This window comes from Falco cherrug, chromosome 9 (assembly GCF_023634085.1).
Source record: "Falco cherrug isolate bFalChe1 chromosome 9, bFalChe1.pri, whole genome shotgun sequence".
Classification (NCBI taxonomy): domain Eukaryota; kingdom Metazoa; phylum Chordata; class Aves; order Falconiformes; family Falconidae; genus Falco; species Falco cherrug.
The window spans coordinates 13,412,240-13,420,923 of record NC_073705.1 but is presented as its reverse complement, the minus strand read 5'-3'; the positions used below and the strand labels follow the sequence as shown (position 1 = coordinate 13,420,923).

The 8,684-nt window shown below is 51.6% G+C and overlaps 1 long non-coding RNA gene across 1 annotated transcript; it reads left to right on the top strand.

Annotated features, from left to right (window-relative positions):
• The first annotated feature begins 4,938 nt into the window (after positions 1-4,938).
• LOC106631371 (uncharacterized) lies at positions 4,939-8,567 on the top strand. Its single transcript, XR_001335001.3, has 3 exons — positions 4,939-5,431; positions 5,799-5,900; positions 7,802-8,567. It is a non-coding gene; the product is annotated as an uncharacterized LOC106631371 (long non-coding RNA).
• The last annotated feature ends 117 nt before the right edge of the window (positions 8,568-8,684 follow it).

Sequence of the window (8,684 nt, the reverse complement as noted above, 5' to 3'; positions counted from 1 at the left end):
AGAGCTACCCATGAGCGGCACAAGTATTTAGTGATAAACTCAAATGCTGACATGCAAACTGAGGAGTAGATAGAAAGGGCTAAGAGACACCAAAAAAAAAAAAAAAGTTTTCTGCTTTCATCACAATGAAGAGGAAAAGAAAAGGGAACAGCAAGAGCCACAGGGAAAGCTACAGTATTATGCACCCTTATTGTTTCAGTCATCAGAGAAAAAAAAAGTTTAATTTTCACCAGCCCAGCAATGAGGCAGGAATACAGCACAAAATAAAGACTGTATAGATTTTTTTTAAAAATACATCAAATATTTTGTAGTATTGAAAACTCTGGTATTTAATGGGCAAAAGACTCTGAAGTGGTAACAGACATCCCAAAATCTCCTTGAAGACAGTGGCGACCTGGGGCCAGAGGAAGGGGAGAGACGAGCCAGTCACTCAGCAAGGCAAAGCAGAGCGTGGATGGTCAGAAGATGCAACATCAGAGGGCTGAAAAGGCTCTGTGTGAGCCCTCTGGGGACGCCGCAATGGCAAGAGACAACCAAACAGTGTTTCTCGAGAGCAAACTGTGTCACGTAACAGCCTTCCTGACGTGTGTGGATAAGATGGAAGCAGATAGGTACAGTTTCAGCAGGGCTTTGAAGCACTGTTTTACCTGCATGCCTTTTTTGTATGGGTTTTTAAGGCTGCCTTGCATGCCAGCAGGCTGCTGAAGGAGATACACACCAGTCCTGGCAGCTCTGACTTGCATGTTCACTCATTTATGTTCATCCAGAGAAGATGCAGGGGACAGTGATCTCTATCCGTGCTTTGTGGGCAAATTATCTCAAAACACTGTTTCTTCAGAGGTTGCCAGTAATTGCTAGAAATGCCCAGCCAAGAATGATAACCACAGCAAGGCCAGGCCAGGTGATGGCTCCCGTGTCATTAAAGCAATTAGCAAACAGCAGGAGATGAAATACACCCCGAGGGATCTTCTTTGTTGGCTCAGCTGCCAGTATTTGCTCAGAGTGCCTGGGGACGAGCCAAGCCAGGTGGGCATTGCTACCACCTGTCTGCCCTTTGCCTGAGGGACAAACCAAACCACCACCTCTCCCTGGGGCTCTTACAACCCACCCCCCATCCTCCTGAGACCCTCCCCATAATGGCTGGGCACTTTGCATGTCATGGTTATTGATTTCTGAGTTGCCTTGGTGTCCTTCTTCCTTCTCAGCAAGGATGTCACCTTGCCAAGGGCTGGGAAAGGCACAGGCAAACAATGTTGGGAGTGTTTTGCTGTGAAAGGCTTGCATTCACCTTCATCTCTCCTCAGACTTGCAAATGCCAGGACCAGTTATTCAGAAATATGCTTTTTACAATGGCTGTATCCAGGCTGGAGAGGAAGCGCTGGGCTGGGCCAGTGGCACGGGCCCACCAGCAGACATGAGCACCATGCTACAGCGAAGAGGTCACCAAGGTGCCAGTCCCACCTGAAGAATGTTTGAACAAACAGGAATTCCCCGCCATTGCTGCCAAGAACAAAGCATCCGGAAAAACACAATGCTAACTTTGGCTCCAAAAGCTTTTCCCCATCTTGTTATCCATTGTCACAAATAATTGCCATCGCAGGGGCCTCACCTGCTCCTGCACACCAAGACCCCTCTCTCCCTGCATGCCAGATCTCTGGAGGAAAGCCTTGTTTGGACTTGCTGGCATTTTGCTTATGCCTTGGCTCCTCCTGATGCCACTAAGGTTTTTGGACAGAGCATGTCAAGGTTTCAGCACTAAAGTGAACCGCAGGAGCACCATGTTTACAGATGCCCATGGAGCTTCTCTGGAGCAGCGGCCACGACGCTCAGCCCATCTGCAGCGACCCAGCCCCCTGGGTGCTAAATGTCACCTTCCTTCCTTCTGAACTGGACCAAATCCCTAAATTCGTCTCGCACAGTTTATTTCCTCCTAAGCAAGCAGGTGTTCAAGGAAAGGTGCAACTGCGTAGCTACACTGAGCTACTGGAAGAAGGGCAGGTGTAGCAATGCTGAGGGTAAAATCCACCAACAAAACTGGGAAAATAGCGGGCATTTAGCTGTGGCTGCATCGCTCCCTGTAACCGCTCGTTTCGTTCACACTAAAGGTATTTTCAGGTCTTTCCGCAGAACCCACAGGTCACAGAAGTGGCTGCAGCCGAGGTGCTCTGCAACAGTTGGACTGATGGCTGGAGATGAGGTGTCTCATTAATTTCATGAGTTAATGTTCTGTGGTCATGGGCAAATCAGAGGTTTTCATGAATGACAGGCTGCCTGCAGCCCATGGATTAATTTGACAACTAATTGCTTAGAGGGACATGAACCTTTTGAGAAGGAAAATCAAGAGTGAGGATTCTCATCTTCAGAAAAGCTCAGCTTTCATGTCAGCACTTGGATAATTGCCCTGTTTTTCCCAAAATCCTGAAGGGCTGAGTATTGAGCTTTACAGAAAACGTAGCCTCAAGTAGCCCAATATAAACTGCCAAGTGCTGAGCACTTATGACCATAATTTGCTGCTTACAAGGGGACTGAGCTGTTCTGAAAGCCCAGCCCAGATTACGGGCTTCAAATACTAGAAAATCTGTCCCTGAGGTCTTAATCCAGTTTATGGGCTCATCATGAATGGAGCTGAGCCATTCTTGGAAGGGAAACTTGGCAAAAGCAGCCATTCGCCGCTGTATCAATAGAAACCACGCTCAAAGCTCAGGCCAGCAAATCTAGATTGGGGAGTAGTTAAAACCTGTAAGAGCCTTTCTCCACGATGGAGGGAAGCGGTAATATTGGGGCAGCAGCCAGAGCTAATTGCACAGGAGCAGGACCGACACCAGAACTCACTTCTCAGATTGCTCTCTAGGCCACACACCTAGACAGGAGCTGGACACTCCTCGGCTCTGGACAAGCAAAGCTTGCTTGTGTCAAAGAGTCATCTTCTGCAGCCCTACCAAGCACAGCAGGCTGTGCCTTGATCCCATCAGTGCCCACAAACATCTTTTCCCTGCGCAGAACTAGGCACAGGGAGAGAAGAACTGAGCTCGATCCCCATCTCCCAGCAGCGGTGCCACCAGTACAGTGCTATTGAGGTTAACAGAATTGTTCTTTCCCTAGTTATACCTAGTGGGAAGAAAAACAGACCTGAATGTGGATAGTCTTTTTTAAAAGTCTTTTCTAACAATAGCTCTCTTTGAATAGCTTATTTACCACCCATCTGTGACTCCAAAGTAAAATCTGTTCAGCTGTTGATCTAAAAGACTTCCCCTTCACAGCTAATCCTCAATGATCCTTGCTGTTCTCCGGCAGTCAGGGTGAATTCTCTCCCAATTGCCCACATCAATAAATCATACATTATCTATGCTTGAATTTGGTTAAGATTCTGGCTAATGATGCAAGGACACAGCTGATGTAGTCGTAGTTGCCTTGCTCAATAGAACTGGTTGAAGTGGAAAAAATTGCTAAGATGAATTTTTGCTGTTAAAAACCAACTTGTCTGATTTAGTGCATGGATAGGAGCAGCTGCACTGATTAAAATCATGATGCATTTGTGGAGTCCTGTACATCAGCAAGGAAAATACCAAGTGGAAGAAGGGCCTGAGAAGTATTTGCTGCAAACACTGAGCACCATAGGAGAGCACCCGTACGAATGCATGGGTGCGTTGCTGGGAACAAGCAGAGCGGAGATGTTCTCCCAGCCCAGGCAGGAGACCTCAGGCAGCGCCAGGCGTGCAGAGGCAGTGCACCGCAGGACCTTTTCTCCAAAGCGTCTCGCCACCCACCTTTTCTCTTTAGCTTAGCACCATCTAGAGGGACCCATCTGCAAACCCAAGGTGTCAGCTCCACAGCGCACGTTTGGCAAAGGATAAGGTTTGCAAAACCTGGGGTGAACCAAACAATTGAGAGCAAAGACTCAAAAGAGTCGTTTACTCCTCCAGCTGCCTTCACTATTTGTTAAAGCACACAGCTGTGGTGCAATCACTCCCCTTGTCCTGGTGAGTTCTGCAGTGAAATGGGGAGGTGGGTCCTCCAGAGAGGATTGGAGCTTGGGGAGGGTGTTGGGATTGGAGCATTTTCCCCCCTGGAGGGGGATGCTCAGGAGGTGAGGGGGGTTCTTGAATTATTTTTTTTTTTAAACACCTACAGATCTTGCATCACATACTCCTTCACGCTCCAATGACATCCATCTGATGATGTGACGGGCAGTCCTCTATAGTTTAGAGCAGAGGTCATTCTTCATGTCTGCTCAAGCCTTTGCCTTTCGCTCACACCACACAGCAGCATGACAGGACACCAGCTGAGCTAAACGTTTGTACGCCGCATTTATGCAATCCAGTGCATCAGAGCTTACTCAAATCTCCTGACACAGACCACCAGAATAAGACCAAGGGTGGGGTAGGGCGACATTAGCTCCCCTCTGTCTCACACACTGACCTTGCACTTTCTCTTGCAGCAGCCCAGGCTGCTGACTTGCAGGTGCCGTGAGATGCAGAACCTGCAGTCCATCAACCGCACGTCTGGCCGACCTTATATAATGCCAAGGCAAGGACATCGAACCAAAGTCCGACCTGCCTGAACCGGCGAGTGCTTGGTTTGGAGATAAGAAGTACATTGCCCTGGTCAAAGAGCTTTCAGAATTCACCTGACTGAGATTAAGGAATACATACCACGCATAAACAGCAGCAAGGTTTTGCAAAAGATGTACAAAACCTGCGTTTCTGTAGTAACTGGTTGCAGTGACCCCGAGGACAAAAATCAGGCAGTGGTCTGGAGGCGGGCAAGGACTCCAGAGAAACCAAGGCCAGTGCTACTGCCTACACGTTGTCTGCTGGGGATGTCACCCTGACCTTCCCCTGCATACAACGGGATGTGGTATAAGAGGATTTGAAGGTCTGGCTGGGGGTGGGGAAGGACGTTCTCATTCCTGCACCATTCAGACAGCAGCAGGAAAGGAGGTGCTTCTTCACCCTTGCTCCACACAAAGTGCACGCTGCAGCGACCCTCTCCAGCTCAGCTTGGAGATCGCAGTGCCAAGTTTATCTCCCCACATCTCAAACCCACGTCCTTCATCAGCCACAGAGCACCAAGAGCAGCTCCTCCAGCCACGACCAAGCCACCTTTCCGGCACGGTCGGCTCACCCCTCAGTGCCATTGCCCGAAGCCAGTGCCCGGAGTGCTTTCTCCCTCCAGGGAGGCACAGGGATGCCGTGCCTGGCTTGGCACAGCCCTGCCCGAAGGCAGCGCCAGGCTGAGCCTACCTCCCCGCACGTGACCCCGTGCAACTGGAGCAACATCCCTGCGGGAGGGAAGGAAGGAGGCGGCTGGGCTGTTAAGAAATAAAACCACTGCAGAGCTGACTGCGAGAGGACGGAGACGAAGAGACAAGCTGGCTGGAAAGGACAGCTTTGCTGAGCCAGGGAGAAAATGGTTTGAGTAATTATCAACGGTAAGGAAACCTCTCATTTGAGGCAAGAGAGCTTAGAAGGATTTCTGCGTGGTAAATACTCTGCATATTTTATGGCCTTTGCTTGTGGGGGGAGAAACACTGGTGCTGGAGTGGTTTGAAACACAGCCAGGACACCAGACACAGTAACTCCCTTTCAGCCTGTTAAATCCATTCCCCTCCATTTCCACTGCTACTTTTGGCCGTAACCTGCTACAGGTCCAACGCAGCCCCCAGCCGATCCTCCTCCGTGAGGGTCCCCAGCTCACAAAGCAGCCCCAGAGCTCTGGGCTCTCTGGGGATGTTTTTTTAGGGTAGCTGGTGTTTTGCTTTGCTGCAGCAAGCAGACAGGTCTCCCCTTTCCCCCCAGCCTGCCGCTACGTGGCCAGGAAGGTGAGGACCCTGTGCAGCCGGGAGCACCAAGAGCCACCACCCTGCCCGGCGCAGGCAGCCCCCCGCAGCCCCCACCAAAGTAAGTCTGCGGCTCGCTGGGGACGGGGGCATTCACACACCTCGGCCACGCTGGGGGCAGAGGGGCCAGGACTTGCCTGGGCTGCCAGGCTGGTGGCGGGGGGCACCCCCCGTTGCTGCCCGCTGCCTTGGGCAGGCTGCTGCCCTGCCCGCGGGGGAGGTGTGCCGAGTCCCCATCCCTCCCTGCCGGTGCTCCAGAGACCATAGTCTTCCTCAGAGCTGGGTGCTTTGTCTGAGGAAGAACCGTAACAGGTAGAAGTTGCAAAAGTTTATTTTCTTTCCTGTTTTATCTTCCCTTGCTGGGTTTTGTCTCTAAATGCAATGACTGCATCCCAGCCCCTGGCAGAGGGTGAGCAAACAGCAGCCCTGGGAAGGGAGGACAGGATTGCTCTGGGGGTAATCAGAGGCATGAGTGGATGCAACCTGCTGAAGCACTGATCTCTGTTCCCCAGAGTTACATCTCCCTGGGGCAATCCTTGTTGTTTCAGGCACCCTGCTAAACACCAAAACACATCCCCACACTCCCCAGCTGGCAGTAAGAGATTTCTGTCCTTGCTGCCAACCTCCCCCAGCCCCTTCCTGGCCCATTTGAAACACACAAATCACTATGACTCTGCAAGTCACTCATGCAATGCCCTTGAGAGCAGCTGTTTCTCCTGGCCGCCCCGATGCAGCACGGCGGGTACGGCATGCGGAACATGGTGGGATCCTGGGTCCTGGCCCCATCCCAGCCCTGGTGCTCCCGGGGCACACCAGGGAGCTGCTCCCGCATCACCCAGCGGTGCCGCTCAGGCATTAAAGCATGCTGCCAGAACGCAAACATTTTGACAGCAGACAGAGTAATCGCAGCATAGGAAATATCTGTTCCACCATCACCAGTTTCACTGGTTTGGCTGAGTCACTCCTGGTTGCTCTTGTGCAATTGTGCCCAGAGCTGCACCCAGGCATGAGCACATTCCCGGGCAGCTTCCAGGGTGGTCAGGTCATGCCCTGTGGTCTCCTACCTCTCCCAGGAGGTGGGGGCTGTCACCAGAGACTGACAGCAAAGATGTAAAGCTGAGCCCTTCCCTTTCTGCTGCTGCTGCGTGTGAGGGGGAGAAGGGAACTGCATGCCTAGGGAGTCCTATAAAATCTCCAGAATATCACCTTTCCCCTAAAATAACAGCTGGATCGTTAATGGGAGAATGAGGGGAGGGAAAGGGGATGTTTCCCTTCACTAATGCCTTAATTAAGTACACATGAAGGAAAAGCAGGGTGTTAAGTCATCTGGCCTGCAATGGGAGCCTGGGCTTTGCAGAGAAGAATCAAGCTCCTCCTCTGAGCAAAGAAGTTCAACTCCTTCTCTGCAGCTAATTGCTGGGTGTTTAATTACAATCAGGGAAGCTGCCCAGCTGGCACTAGCAGAGGATCTGGCCCCATGCCTTTCTGGATGGTTGGGCACACCAGGCCCATAGATGCTGTGGATACAGGGGGCTGCACCAGTGCAAACTGGGGCGGGGGGGGATCTGCATCTCTCTTTAGCTGGGAGCAGCCCACAGCTGGGCACCCTGCTGCACCCCAGGGAAGGCTGGCCCAGGACAGGGCACGAGGAGTGTACAACAGATCTGGACGGATCTGGCTGGGAAATGTGGATAACCTGGTGGCACCGGTGGTGTCCAGGTCACAGCTGAGAAACTGTAAAACTTTATCCCCTGCTTGCAGCAAGGTGGGCTCTGCTGGATAGCTCTGTGTCGTACACCTGGCCTGACTCCCTCACTTAATCTAATGTTGCTTATGGTTCCCATCAGGAGGTTTTCTGAGCACCTTGCCTGTTCACACCACAGCCTTATCCCTGCAGCAATAATCTCTCCCCTTGGCTAGACCTGAATCCCACTCTTTTCTCCAATGCTTGTGCATTTGCAGATGTAAAGGCCGAAGTAGCAGCAGCCCCCCAAGCAAGAGCCTCGCTTCCCAGGAACAGCAACCCCATCCAAGACCAGCCCTGCAGGTCCTGAGGATAAAAGCCCTCATGGTCCCCCCCGGAAGGCCATGAGTTTTCTTCCCACCTATTTCCCCAGGGAATCCCTTTGCTGGTAATCCCGCAGCCCAGGGATTGGAAAATACCAGCAAATCTCTCCTGTATCTGCTCTCAACACACAAGCACAGCCATAGAAAATGTCCCAATCGGTCTCTCATTACCAGAATTTTATAGCTGGTAGGAAAAAATAGGTTGCCAATGTGTATCAGATGCTCTGGGCACTTTTGGGCCCTAGAGTGCCAGGGGAAGAGCATGAGCCGTTGCACCCCAGCAGCAAACTGGTTTTTTATACTGTGAAATGGAATTGTGCTCCCAATGATATCGGTATGCGTTCAGACTAAAATCAGTTACTGAGCTATAGCAAGGGGTCTTAGAGCTTAAGTCTGCAGAAATCCCATGGTTTTGTACAACCCCCTTCTCTGTGCCCAGTAAGCTGTCCTTACTGGGCAGCCTGCACCGCGGCATGATGCGCAGCACCTCCAGAGCAGAGCACTGCAGGGACCACAGTGGGATCCCCCTCCAGCGAACCCCACCCTGTCACAGAGAGCAATGACAGCAGGATCACAAACTCCGCATTTGCGGGGAGGAATCTGCCTGACCCCTTCCTGTGACTGCCCAAGCTGAACCAACAATAAAGATGGATGAAAAGCGGCTGGTTGGGAGCGTGGTAGTTTTTGTCATGGAAGGGGTTTGCTGGCATTGCAGTGTTTGAACAGGCTGGTGCTTTGGCTGGTTCAGTGGCAGCACCGGGGCTCGCCTTGCTGCTCA